The sequence below is a fragment of the Electrona antarctica genome, assembly GCF_951216825.1.
Source record: "Electrona antarctica genome assembly, chromosome: 12".
NCBI lineage: Eukaryota > Metazoa > Chordata > Actinopteri > Myctophiformes > Myctophidae > Electrona > Electrona antarctica.
This window is the reverse complement of record NC_136793.1, coordinates 27,336,302-27,351,752: the sequence shown is the minus strand read 5'-3', so window position 1 is coordinate 27,351,752 and position 15,451 is coordinate 27,336,302. Positions and strand designations below refer to the sequence as shown.

General features: G+C 41.7%; 1 protein-coding gene across 2 annotated transcripts in view; it reads left to right on the top strand.

Moving 5' to 3' along the window:
• The window catches only part of grid2 (glutamate receptor, ionotropic, delta 2), a gene marked incomplete at its 3' end in the record, with an annotated part of 744,548 nt that overhangs the window by 716,131 nt on the left and 12,966 nt on the right, over window positions 1-15,451 (top strand). The window lies entirely within an intron of this gene.

Genomic DNA, 15,451 nt, shown 5'->3' with positions numbered 1-15,451 from the left:
GCAAAATAAATTATAATAAAAAAAAACCTCTACATTCATACTACATACATATTTCATATGATTTTGGCTATATGAAATCTATAATAATTCTGCCAGTTTTAACTGTTAATAAATCTTTGTTGTTTTCATGACACATTACACAATACATACAAAATAAAAATTAATGCTACAAAACTAACCTGGAGATTAAGTAGAAGCAGTCATGGAGGAGGTAGGCTGTGCACAGCAGCACACATCATCATCATTAGCAGATGATGATGTTAGATTTAGAAAATAGGGTTGCTAATATTTTTTGTTGCCCTGCAGTTGGCTTTGGCACTTCTTTTTTTGGGGGGTGGGTGGGGGCATGTTAATGTGTGGTGGCACCGGTCCACAACGCACAACATACAACAGTGTCGGCGTTTGTTACAGTACACAATGTGTGTTTCCCATTCAATCGGGTCTACTCTGTTTGTCATGCTCAAAAATGTTCGCCTGTAGATGAGAGAGTTGCGACAACCGCGTTCACTGTTTATTCACGGAGCTTCATGAGTCACTGAACGGTATGTTGTCGTCACTCTCTCTCTCTAAACGGCTCTGGTCTCCAGGCTGCGCTCCGCTCAGCGCTCGACTCTGAGCAAGATGGCGGCGCCCGTCAGACTGTGTTGTTGTTAATTTACAAACTAGTGGTTCTACAACGAGTCCTACGTGGATTTTATCGTTTATAACGTAGGATGAGGTCGCATGCGGCCATGCAAAATGATCGTGTCCGTAGATTATTTGTTTTACCGCATTTTTTTCTGCGATTTTTATTTCTCACGTTGATTATTATTACTGTACACTGAGTACAGTAGTGCATCCCGTGGACGCACGCATGTTTTTGAAGTGCGGCCCAAAACTATAAAGTGCGTTTTGGGACGCAAAACGCACCCTATTTACATCACTGCACAATGGATAAGCCTGTAGATAGTGCACCTATACACAATGGATAAGCCTGTAGATAAGATAGTGCACCTATACACAATGGATAAGCCTGTAGATAGTGCACCTATACACAAGCAAAGGTGATGGCTTTCAAAGTCTCATGCTCACGTTGTGGGTCAGCTAGGGTTCTCAGGTGGTCCTTCTACCCCGCCAGCCTGTCTTCGAAAGCACCATTCTTCAAAAGGTTTTTGGATGGGCACGATTTCTTTTGATCTTGTTTCACGTGGACAGATAACAGATGAAACCTCTCCTTGATTGGTGGTCTTGTAAAGACTGTCAATCCATGCCAAATTCCTGTGATACTTTAGTTGACAATGACAGAATTGAAGCTGTAGACTTGAAGTCTATTCAAAGTCGCTGAGACCACACATTGAACAGGATTGTCAACAGAGCTCCCACTTCAGTATACAATGGTAGGTAGTAGGGCTGGGTGATATGACATCACATAAATATCATGATTATTTTAAACTTTTACCTCGATAATGATTAGTGTTGTTGTGACTGTGGCCAGTTCATGACAGCTTTTAGATCAGCTATTTGTGTATGCCACCATTGTAAAACAAAGTATAATAAGATAGGGTTAAATGGTTCATCAGACTAATCAGTTTAGGCGATTATCTATCGGAATATTTCTGTGTTGATAGAAGAAAAAACAAAAACCTTGCTTCTTGATTTTCCGGGTTTCAATCCGTAATTGGTTCTAAATATCATTTTTTGACATTTTTGGTCAAATGCCCAGCCCTAGTAGGCAGCTTCTCACTCTCTTGTGTTGGTATTCCAGAGGAATACGATCAGATTGACACAAGTTTTGACATAGCAGGAGAATAACAATGGCTACACCCTCAGAGTTCTGTGTGATGGGACACTTTCAAGATGACAAAAAGAGGTGAAGATCAAATAAGGGGCTGACAAATAGAGAGATGGAAGATGATGAATAAATATACCTTGCAGCAGTCGATAGAGATCCAAATTGCCTGCGATCGCTAGGAATAATTGGAGAGGGAATCTGTGAGTTTTGAAGATAAGATAAAAAGAAAAGATAAAATCAACTTTATTGATCCCTGGAGGGAAAGGGAAAATCAGGTAACAGTAACAGCTCTTATGAGAAAGTGTAGAGTGAAAATACTAATAAAGAGAACATAAAATATTGCACTGCTTGCCCTATAGCTATCTGTACTGGATCTCTGAATGAGTGAATGGGTGAACATATAATATGAACATTATTTACAGTACAGTATATCAATGAATATAAATGTACAGTGAATTTTATGAATGACTATCAACAATGAATATAAGAATGGATATGTGTACCGTCTGAGTACGGTATTTGTGTGAGTGGGTGCATGTGTTGCAGACATGCCTGCATGCTTCTGTGTGTGACTGTGTATATCCCTTGCGGAATGTTTACAATCTCCAGGTCTCCAGGGCTGGTTTTGCTGTGAGTCTGTGTAGAAAAAGTTCAACAAGCACATTTGTTTTCAAGATTTCAAGTTCAAGCACAGCTCCTCTTTGTGTGTGTCTGAGCGCATGTCTGTGTATGGGTGAATGTGTGTACTTGTATGCATTAGCTTGTAGCATGTTAGGTGTGTGTGCCTGCATGGAGTAAGTAAATGTATTGGTAACCAGAATGCTCGCCTTAAAACACACTAGCCCACCCTAATTTTATTCACCCGTCCTCGTGCCGACCACTCGGTGTGGCGGTTCTTGTATTTGTTTTACTGAGAATAAGGTTAGAAATGAGTTTAGGGTTAGGCATTATTTTACTGAGGTTAAGTTTAGGAATAGGGTTAGGTTTTGCTGAGGTTATAATAATAATAATAACCGTTTAAGCATAGTTTACTTAGGTTACGTTTAGGAATACCCGGCTGAGCAGTTCCGCCGGCTGTACACCCAGGGTGACTGTGTTTTGAGGCGAGCGTTCTAGTATCCAATGTATTCGTGCATGTGCCCAAATTGCATATATTATAGCCTATGTGTGTGTGTGCTATTGTGTGATGTGATATGATGTGATGTGATTCAGGCAGACTGCATATTAGCCAGACATAGTCAGAAAACAGCACTGCGCGGGGACTACTGCGCTAATTTAAACTGACAGCTTCTGACAAGTTGTTTTGGAGAGCTGAAGGCATGAGATTGTGAGAGAATATAAACTCTCTTTGTGCGTGCGTGCGTGCGTGCGTGCGTGCGTGCGTGCGTGCGCGAAAATAATCTGCATTAGAAGATCCAGCAATGATGATGATACTGAATGACAGCAGGAAAATTGGGAGATTTAATCCAGGAGATGTATACATAATGTGCTAGGGCTAAGCTATGAACAAAGCGTTTCATTGCACACTGTATACTGTTAGAGGAGCTGGCTGCTTGTATGCTGCCTGGATCCATTGTTGGTCTCTCCAGTCCTATCTCCACAGAGTAAAACCCTCAGTATTCATTTAACTCTGAGAGTTTACAATTACAAATGTGGGTCCACTTACATTTATAACCAAATGTAATCACGAACAGGGAGAATCCAACATTACATGCATATTGTGTAATTCCTGTCACATGTCAGGAATTACAGCATTTATTTTTATTTGGTGACACCGGCAAGAGTATTATTATGGTTACTGATGTTCAGGGCCGGTTCTAGGGGGGGGCAGGGGTGGGCACAGCCCACCCAAACGTGCGTCCTGCCCACCCAATGTGGGTTTGCCCGCGCCGGCGGAGTCGCCCCCCTTACAATTCTGTCTGCCCACCTGAGTGGGGCTGGCTAAATCCGGCCCTGCTGATGTTGCCACCTGGCATGCACCAAAATGGCTTACGGGTAGGCTATTTCACTATCCCAGCGATACAGACATGGCAAGTGATGTTTCTGTGGGGACTGTGGCAATGTGCATGTGTGTTGTACCATATGCCTGAGGGCCCAAATGGCAGATGTGACACAGTGAATTATTGTCACAGCTGATAAAATACACCACAGCACACATCATGAATCTGAACTGGTATTTATGTAGGCACCGTTAACTTAGTCGCTGGTACAGTAGCTATAGTAATTCCTTAAATACTTGAACCCTAGCATCCCTACTGTGGGGGAAATAGCAGATCTACAAGCTCACGGTGCGTTGTGAGCTGGTGGATCAGCTATTTTCAGTGTATCAGGGAATACTAGAAGATCTAACATAGAGCCCTGGGGGACCATCGTTAACTAAGTGTATAAATAGGTGTAGGTGTCTTGTGTAAAACTACCCACACATATCGGGATTTAAATGGAAACTCTTAGAATGGTTTTGGCAATGGCTGGACTATTTACCTATTCATGAGGTTAAAATATAGCAGCTTTTCTGACTTGGTAGTGACACACTAGCTAACAAAACATTTTACATACTGAACATTTCAGTTGAATTCAGCTATAAAGCCAAGAAATATATAACAGTACCCTGTTGGCATGGAGTTGAGGCCAAGATTAGATTGGTAAGCCGTTCTTATTACAGAGGTGCTTGGGTGTTGTTATGTATATTCATATATAGCTTTGTTAATGGCTACTGTATGTATTTGCTTCAGGGCCTGTATGAAAAATATGACTGTATAAGAATAATTTGCTCACTCCTGCATTCAGCCAGTACATCTTCCTAAATGTATTACTTTTTTACCATGGCCATATGTTGAAACACACACACACAATAAAAATGACCCAAGGTGTGTGTGTGCGCGTGTACGTGTTTGCCTGTGCACAAGTACACAGCATATATGTGTGTTTGTGTAGAGAATAAGCGTGTGATTTAGTGTGCGAGACAGCTATAGAGATTCATTTAGTTCTCTCTCTCTCATAATGTCTTTAGTGCCTTCTCTTCCCTCCATCTTCTCCTTTTATCATCCATCTATCCATGCATCCATTTACTCAGGCACAGTATATGTTCTTCAGTGTACCCTCTCTATAACATCAACTCTTCCATGCTTTTATTTCCCATCTTATCCCAGGTAATGAATTGAAGCCCAGCCACATGAGTGGTGTATTGTATTATGAAAGTGCTCCTCCACTCCAAGCTGTTTGTCAGTGATATGAAAGTGCTTTAGGTCCCCAGTAAAACAACAAGGTAAACCATATTGTGCCCTGCTTGTGATGGGCTGGGCATTTATATCAACAGCAGTTAAATATAACAATAAAATTGGCATACAGTAAAATCATTTAAGAGGGTGTACAAGTGCAACCAAATTGACCCATAAAAGGTGCACATTTGGTTACATTTGTACACTCTGATATATTAATAAAGTAATTTATTACTGTGCAGCAACAGGTAAAATAATGGATAAATTAACACTGCATATTTTACTGTGGGTAAAATAAAGTGCTGACTTCTGAAAGTTTGTGTATAGAAGACCTTGTAGTGTATCATGAACAGCTTAGTGGAGTTTTTCTCCATGACATTGCATAATGGCATAGATAAACTACTGTGATTGAGTACAGCCTACAACATCAAAGGCTAGATTTTCAATCCGGAGAATTATTTTATTTGTCAATTATTTTTGACAAATAAAATGTTATTTTAACCAACCTGTATGGTAAGAGTATGGTTAAAACTAGCACATTTGGCAGTAGATGGAGGTGTTCTCTCATTCTCTGTACTCTTCCGCTGAGAAATTTAGCAGGAGGATTGAGATCGACATATGTCGCCGACTTAGGCCGCGTGCTGGTGGAATAGGGTGCATGTCGGCGGAATTCGGGGTAATTCTGCTGGCAGAAAAGGGGGCATGCCACCGTCATTGCCGCATATATGCCGCTCCGAATTATGTATTTTATTTTATTATGTCGTTATAACGAGTAACGACATATATTATGTGGTAAATCCAATTTCCAAATACAGGAATACTTACTATCATGGCTGTATATATTTATTGCACTGGAGTGCGTTGTTGGAATACTCATGGTTAAAACTAGGTTACAGTGTGTGGATTTATGAAAGTTACAGTGCCTGCACGAGATCCTATTTGTTGTTTGAGCGTGTAATCCATGTGGACTATGTGCTATATTGTGTGCACACGGTGCAAAGCACCTGCAGGTGCATCTGTCATGCAGGCTCACAGAGGAATCTGTTACAGTACGCACAGCTTACTTGTCCAGTAGGCTGCTAGAATCCATACAGGTACTAAATATATGAAGTAGTGCATGTCCCAGTCAAACCCTGACAGTGAACTTAATTCAAATATTGGCTATAGGTTAGGTGTGGCTGCTAAACCATTGCTTTATCTTTTTACGCCAATGTGTGATTGTGGTCAGAGGCAGACACGATAAAAGTAAACTTTTCAGTGGATTCAGGGAAATTATCAACCCTCGAATTTAAAACGTTAATTGTAGAGGCTAGAATGTTATTTACTATGAAAACGTGCATTTCCCGTTGGTCCGTCACGCCCCCATATATAGTCAAGCCTCGTCACATCACGTGACATCCGATGCCCTAATACAATCCCTGTTATGCCCATATATGGAGATCCAAGCTGTCATCAATATTAAGACCATATATGGGAATGTCAATATATGACCTGCATATTGTGACAGTCTCATGATAATCACTGTGGTTGCCGCGACGGGACCTGGATCTCCATATATGAAGATCACAAACACTGACCTCATCAAATCCTGGATAGCCATACATGCGGTTTGACATATTAGATCTGCATATATGGAGCCGGCTAGCAACTCTACATATGATACGTATAGCTTGCAGAGTTAGTTCAGTCAGATATACTCGAGGGGTTTCATGCTGTGCTCAAGGGCGCATACATATACTCAAGGGGTTAATATGCTACATTACTATGTGGGTGTATTCAGTGTGTGCAAGACCCACATGTCATTCGCTGATGTGGCAGTCAGATGACCAATTGGGCGGGGTAATTAAGCTCACTAGACTGCATGCTTCTTCCTGCCTTCCTTCTGCTTATGGTTCCTGGTTGTTGTTATGTGATGTTTGCTCCCACCGCCACCCCAGCACCACCGGTTATTTCTGTTCCCCATGGGGGGTTGTTATTGTTATCTATCTCCCAGCTCTTAATGTTTAATGATGGTGTTTAATTGTGCCGAGCAGGGAGAAAAATGTAGCAAAGCCGAACGCCAAGATGAAATATTATATGCACACTATTACACACTATTGGTTAAATATTGGTTTGTGAGTTATCTGACTGAACTGACCTCACTGACACCAGATTAATCGTTTAAGTCCTGCTTCTCAACTGTGCGGTATTAAGAAGCTCTGTTTCAGGCACGGCCAATTACCTCCCGATGCGACGCATTGTGAGCTTGTAGATCGACTATTTTCAAATATATATAAGGCTGAAGTGGTTAATGTGTCATAATAATCCAAATCTACAAAGTAACTAGTAACTAAAGTTTTCAAATAATTGTAGTGGAGTAAAACTAAAACATTTGGCTCTGAGATGTAGTGGAGTAGAAGTAAAAGTATTGGAAATACCTCAAAAGTGTACTTAGGTAGACTACCTGAAAACATGTACTTATTTACTTTATACTACTGGTTATACACACCTAGGCTAATATCTCCCCTGGCCAAGGGCAGATTGTCTCTTCCATGAGCAGCAGATGATTCATTTCCCACATAAGACCTGGGTTCAAATACTGTGTTACAGTTGCAATTACCTCTCTAGGTCCAAAGAGCACATAAAACGTAAAGATTGCTTTAAATCCCTGTGATAATCAATCCCATTTATGGTGAATTGACTCAGACTAAACAGACTAAAGAGGGACTGCATATACCACAAACCCCGCACTCTTATCCCTCTCTTGACATACTTGTTTATGTGCATAGAATTGTTATCGAACGACTAACCGAATAATTAAATCATAAAATCACTATGCTGTTGGATGAATGCCTCATATCAGAAATAGAATTGTATCTAAGATTTAGTGTGGAATTGTTATTGCCTTGATTCTCCTGTACATAAGTTATATATATCGCAGGAAATGTAGAGTTTAGTGTGAATTTGTCAGTTTAACTGAGAAAATACCAAACATTACACACAAGCACTTGACGATTATAAATCAGCATTTAACTTGTGTTTTACCAAACTACTACTACTGGTTGACTCATTGTCAATGGACTAAACATGCATGAACATATACCACTATTGGTCCTTAAACACCACGTATCAATATCATCTCTCTCTCTCTCTCTCTCTCTCTCTCTCTCTCTCTCTCTCTCTCTCTCTCTCTCTCTCTCTCTCTCGCTAAACTGCCACCCCTTTTGTCCATTTATCACTGTCAAACATCCCTTGCAAAATAATTCAATCTATATTAATGTCACTTAATAATAGAAATGTGATTCTCTCTCTCTCTCTCTCTCTCTCTCTCTCTCTCTCTCTCTCTCTCTCTCTCTCCCTCCCTCTCTGTGTGTGTGTGTTAATGAACGTTAATGACAGTTTGACTCCTCATTGTTGTTTATCATAGTTTAGCTTGATAATCTGTTCCACTACACCCACGCACTGTGGCTTAATGATGCTTAATTGAAAACTTTGTTGACAAAGTGGATGACATTGAGCCCTGAGATCACTAATTGGATTAATTACGTTTAGCAAACTTTGCTCACGATACAGTGTGCTTTACATTCACATTCACACACAAACGGTGGAAGCTAAACGATGGAAGCTAAACTCACAAACGGTGGAAGCTCAAATCCAACCTGCTCACTCAGTGTTCAGTGTTTTGCTCAAGGACACTTCGACACAAAGCCATGGGGAGCTGGTGATCAAACCAGGAGCCTTACATTTGCCAGATGGAGTTACTTTAGGGAAGAGCTCATTTTTGTGAGAAAAGCATGCCATACTTTCGTCGTGAATAAAATAACATACTGATCATTACCCCACATGGCCCATGCAGTTGCAGCCACAGTGGGAACAATTCCTTTACCAGTTCCTCAACACTACATAATGGCTATAATATTTAGCATGTGGCAATGTACGTACATGAGGTTTGCCCTTTTTATATAAGTAATGGCATGAACAAAGGCTAAGTAAATGTGTGATGGTGATATAGTATTCCAGCTAGCCCTATAGTGTACACTATACAGGCTGTGCATTTTTGTACTGTATCCGTGGTTTCATGATGGTGCCGAATTGAAATCTCCCCAAACCCATCCACCCCATATTTAGTTTATTCACCGTCAGATATTTCCTAGAATGGCTTGGTCGCACTGTTCTGTGAACATTGTATCCCATCATCTTGCCAGCGAGTGCATAACAGCAGGTGAGGCCGTGATGAGGCTGCCTGAAAACCAGCTCTGTGTGCAGCCAGTAACTAAGCTGTCAGAGTGCTGTTGTTCTCATTTAAAGAGCTGACAGCCAATGCTCCTGGAACTCGTTTTAGCGAAACACATTTCTGTCTTGTCACACACACACACACACACACACACACACACACACACACACACACACACACACACACACACACACACACACACACACACACATTCTCCTGTCAGATGCTTCGCCTCTGGACCCATCTCTATTCTTCTACCCTCTTGTCCTCTCCCCCTTTCCTCTCCCTGTTCTCCACTACTCCTCTCTACTCCTCACCTCTCTCCTCCAATCCTCCATTTTGTTATGTTGTCAGACGTCCATCCATGTGGAACATGCTCTGGGTCTTCTTGTTCTTTCTTTACACTCACTTCTCATTTAGTCGCTTTCTAGTGTCCTTTGACTAGCTCACTTCTCCCTCCAACTTAAACCCCCCCCCCCCCCACACACACACGTCACACACACACACACACACACACACACACACACACACACACACACACACACACACACACACACACACACACACACACACACACACACACACACACACACACACACACACACACACACACACACGCGCACTCTCTCTCTCTCACACACTCACTCTCTGAGACGTATACTGTTTGTGACAGTGAGGAAAGGAGATGGCTGTGGAAACAGAGTCTGAAGTCTGTCATTTAGCAGCAGATGCTGGAGCCTTGATGCATTCCCCTGGACATAGACGCAACCATGCTTATTGGTGAAAGCCTAATGAGAAAAAACTGTTAAAAACACTACCCTGAAGTGAATTCGTGCGTGCGTGCGTGCGTGCGTGCGTGCGTGCGTGCGTGCGTGCGTGCGTGCGTGCGTGCGTGCGTGCGGGAGAGCCTGCTTTCAATATATGTCAGTACGTATGTATTTTTGTATTGATTGGATTTGCAGCCCACTCTCATATTGTTCTTTCTTTCTATCTCTCCATCTGGGTATTCAGAAGTGTTCTACATTCCACCAAAACGCTGTTTGCTTTTGAATCTCAGACGTTTCCTTTCACTCCTCTACATGTATTTATTTATTTAGCGTAAACCAAACAGTGTTTGGTTTACGCTAAGTTTACTCAAGTACTGTGTACTTGTTGAGGTACTTTTACTTTAATTTAGTGTTTCTACTTTCCAATACTTTATATTCTACTCTCACTACATCAAATTGGCAAATAGTACTTTTTACACAATTATTTAAAAACTTTAGTTATGCACAACTTTGTGTGTCTATGTCCGTTTGAGCACAGAATGCGTTTGTAGCACGGAATGTGATAATTTGATTGGCTGAGCACGGAATGTGATAAGATATTATTACATGCAAGCTAGCTTGTAGATCTGCTATTTTGAAATATTTAGATACATTTTAAAAACTTCTGCACAATGAGTATTTTTGAGGGGCGATAACCCCTCCTATGCCCAGCTTTGTGTGTTTGTAGTACCACGGAAATGATTTGATTGGCTGAGCAAGGAAAGTGATGTATGATGATGAATGATGATAAGAGTGTGATTTATTTTTTTTTATTAACTTTTGGGACAATATATTTTTATGTCAGTACGTTTGTTCTTTTTCTCAAAAGTATTTCTACATTGTGGTATTGCTACTTTTACTTTAAGTAAATATGTGAGTACTTTTTCCACTACTGCAACTGCAATAACATGATCATTCCACTGTCAAGGCTGCTTCCATACGGTTGCCATGGCAACATTGAGTCTGCACAGTAATGGCCATTGCGGAGAGAGCCATGCAGGAGGCTGGGGCACAGCACACACTCGCACTCACACTCACACACACACACACACACACCTCCCACCCACCCATGCTCATTTTCCTTAACAGCCAGTGGGAGTGTTAAAGTCATTATAGATCCCCCCAGTCAAAGTCAATGATCTTAAAGCACCAAGGTGATAACTCATTACACACACAGTGTTAATGGGTCTCACAACATACCAGCTGTTTAACACCGCACATGTCTGTCTGTCTGTCTGTCTGTCTGTCTGTCTGTCTGTCTGTCTGTCTGTCTGTCTGTCTGTCTGTCTGTCTGTCTGTCTGTCCGTCCCACGATTTTGTAACCCATTTTTCACCCAGACTTAAAATGTCTTAAGCTGTAATCCATTGCCGAACCACCTAAACTGGCTCCTTTCCAGGCGAAGAAGCAGCGACTCTACTCCGAGTCTCCTTTCCCCTCCATCAGGCGCCCCAGCTGACCAGGAGGAGGCAGTATAGAAACCAAGACTAATAATGAGTGTCGTGGTCGTCACAGACATGTGCAGACAGAGCAAGGTTCTGTAAGAGAACTCAGTGCAGTTGTTGGCAGCCATCCATTCGGCCGCCTCAGCTCCACCTTAGCTCCACATTCACATCCATTCATCTAATCACACACTCCTTTCATTCTCAGACCGCTGTATTTCATCTGGAAGTTTACACTACTCATCCCTGCTTGGTTTTGTTGCAGCATTATCACAAAGATAAATTGTGGTTTTATCATTTGGGGATTTAGGCTTATACAAATTGGTAAAGATTCTGTTTGGGATAAAATTAGGATAGTTTACAGTGTAAAAAAAAAGAACGAATAAGACATACTACCTCATTTTTTATGATTTATGTTTTGTGCCTTTGTGTCTTCATCAGAGTATGCTCCCATGATGAAGACATAGATACTGAAACACAGTAATTGGTGAAAAGGATCTAACATCCCTTCTTTATTATTGTAAATTGGAGTGCCACTGTTCTCCTTGTGGAATATTGAACTTGTCATTTAGAATACTCAAGCTGAGCACCCGGCTAGATGGAGCTGTGGATCTGTCAGTTCAGCACCAGGTTGCTCAGTTCAGCACCATGGACAGAGTCACGGTGTCTAACATAATAGGGAGCTGTGCTGTCCATTCAGCACCATGGACAGAGTCACTGTGTCTAACATAGTAGGGAGCTGTGCTGTCCATTCAGCACCATGGACAGAGTCACTGTGTCTAACATAAGGGAGCTGTCAGTTCAGAACCATGCACAGATATAGATGTAGAGAGATTCTAACATATTACAGGGATCTGTCTGTACAACCCCATGCACAGAGGCACTATATCTACCATGCACCAAGAGTGCGTGCGTGCGTGCGTGCGTGCGTGCGTGCGTGCGTGCGTGCGTGCGTGCGTGCGTGCGTGCACTTATGTGAATATGTTTCAATAGGTATAGCTTGATGTGAGGGTCCATTGGGCAGTCAGACTTTCCATGACACTGATAGGCCAATTAGTAGTGGAGCCAGTGATAAATGATCTGCCAGATGGGGTCTATAATGGAGGGGACTATAGGGGAGAGAGAGGACCCTGTCCCGCATCTCAAATCTCTTTCACTCCAGGAAATTATCACATATCCCCAAAGTGTGTGTGTGTGTGTGTGTGTGTGTGTGTGTGTGTGTGTGTGTGTGTGTGTGTGTGTGTGTGTGTGTGTGTGTGTGTGTGTGTGTGTGTGTGTGTGTGTGTGTGTGCGCGCGCATGTATGTGCACATGTGCGCGTGTGTGTGGAGGGAGGGATAAAAACTGCCTGATTTATACTTCGTCATAAAGCAGTGTTAAATACAAAGTTTGTTTTTCTGTCATTTGAAGTTTTCTCTTTTCTTTAGTATTCCCTGTTCTTTGTCGTTACTATTGCCCTGAGAGTTTTTATTTTTAGAGGTATAAATGATTCTAATCAGAGAGAGAGGGGTGGGGGAAGACAAACGATGGTTATCTTTTCTGCTGCGTTGTTTTCTTTACCTCAAAGGTTAACCGTAATCATTTTAGGTGTTATTTTGTCTCAGGATGGTATACTTTTAGAGCATTTCTTATTATGTTCGGTGATGCCGAGAAAGAAACAAGGGAAAGAACAACATTACTTTGCAGCAATGCTAAATGTCAGCTACGTGCCACACAAATAGCTTTGTGACATGGGGACACCTAAATACATTCAATTTGCAAGCACAGACTCACATAGACCTGCCAGGAATTGCAATCATTACACAATATACTACCTTTTTCAGGCAAGAAATCTTTAGAACTCGGCTGACTTCCAAGACAGAAATGATGAAATATTTGTACAACATGTCGCTTGGATTCTTCAATACTGTTGGTGGGATTGGTCTTATTCTTTCTCATTAGTTTGAGTATAATTCCTCTTTCATAGATGCTGTGCACTTTGTCAAATTGTGCGTGCGATAGAGAGAGGGGGGTGACATAATAAGAAATGAATTACTCTAGCAACTCACCCATTCCTTTCATCCACATTATAGCGGTGATTTGGTCTTTGGTCTACAATGCAAGTGAGGGTCTAAATAATACAATGTAGTGCAACTATTGCTCCTACATTGCTGGAAAGTGTTGCAGTCAGATAGAACAATGAATTTGAAGTGTAATACGATAATACTTGGATCTTTTTATTGCGGCATCCAGTTTAATTTAAAGAGGAGGAATAATAATATGTTGTATAGTGTCTTACCAAGAGGATCCAGCCTAGATGCATTGGCCACCACTGCACAATGTCTTTATGAGCGGAGTAATAGCCAGGGTGTGCCACTAGGCCGCTGTGGTCATTATAGATGGGTTAAACAGTCTATTGTTGCTATAGGATACTTGTGAAAACCGTTGTGAACATCTGGTCAGCGCCGTTTAAACCATAGAGGTGAAACTATGGTAAGGTTACATGTCCTTTAGAATCCCAGTTCTACAATGGTACCATAGTGGGCGTGGCAGCCGTCTTACCCAATAGTTCTGAACTTACTGGAACATACAGTATGATGAAATTGTCTCATGTTGTCTTTATAACCAATATATGAGTACTGTTTTTATGCATAAAAGACAACTGTGCCGATCTAGAATGAATTAACAATCATCTCTAAATTTTGATTATACTTGCCCCAAGAGAACAAATCATGATTCAAGAAGCCATACACCTCATTTGCTTTACTAAAAAGTGTGAAAAGGCACAAGGTAAGAGGTCCACAAGTTGACACGTATGACATGTGATTGCAGGATTCTCAGGTAGGCTGAGGAGTAGTTAAAACAATAACATTAACAATAACAATATTATCAAAATCATTTGAATGTGTCTGATTCATACTTCATTGAATGCAATGTTACCTAGTTTACTAACGTAACACTTTGACGCCATACCCCGCGTTCCACGCATTAAAATCAAATATCCAACGCTGCCGACATTGTTTTATTACCTTTGGAGCATACGCTGAAGTATTTGCAGCTTTCAACCACGAAAATCCGGTAAAAAATGGTCCGTCGTCTTGTTATGATCCGACGCACCAGCGGCCATGACAATGCGAAACGAAACCACAGTGCAGAGCAAGTTGTAGTCCAAACAAACCCCCTGTCCACTTGCATTGGGCTCAGATGATGACTTGATTTCCGGTTTCGTCATCATAACGCGACGGCCTCGTCATCAGGTCCCGGATAAATGCGCTGTTTCTTTTTAATTATTTTAAAACAGAGAATTAAACGCATTAAACAAATAGCGGGAATAGCGTATTATTCAGCGGCGGAACACTGGATCAAACAATTAGCGGCACTAGAACTGTTTATGTAAACAGACAAAAACAGGCATCTCCTAATATGGGCACAAAAGGGACACAATACAAGCCCCTAACGCTATATGACTCAGACATATTGGTCGGATTGGCGGTGCAACATAGGTGAGAGGGCCCGAACCCTCTGTTTATTCTGAACCTGTCTAGAAGCACCTCTTTGCTAAATCTGTGCTTTCATTCTTTGGTCAGGTCCAGTCATGTAGACCATCCGTATCATTTATGTCATCTTATCTGACCAGAAGCAGGTCACCTTTAGTTGGTGGATTTGAGCTGTCTCTTCTCTTCTCTTCTCTTCTCTTCTCTTCTCTTCTCTTCTCTTCTCTTCTCTTCTCTTCTCTTCTCTCCTCTCCTCTCCTCTCCTCTCCTCTCCTCTCCTCTCCTCTCCTCTCCTCTCCTCTCCTCTCCTCTCCTCTCCTCTCCTCTCCTCTCCTCTCCTCTCCTCTCCTCTCCTCTCCTCTGCTCTGCTCGTCTCCCTTCTCCTCTTCCACTTCTCTTCCCTTCTTTTCTATTCTATGATCTCGGATCTCATCTCGTCTAGTCTTTTCCAACCATTTAAGTACATTCTGTTTGATATTTATTTTTGTTCTTTTATCCCACGATATTGAAACCCATTTTTTCACCCAGTGT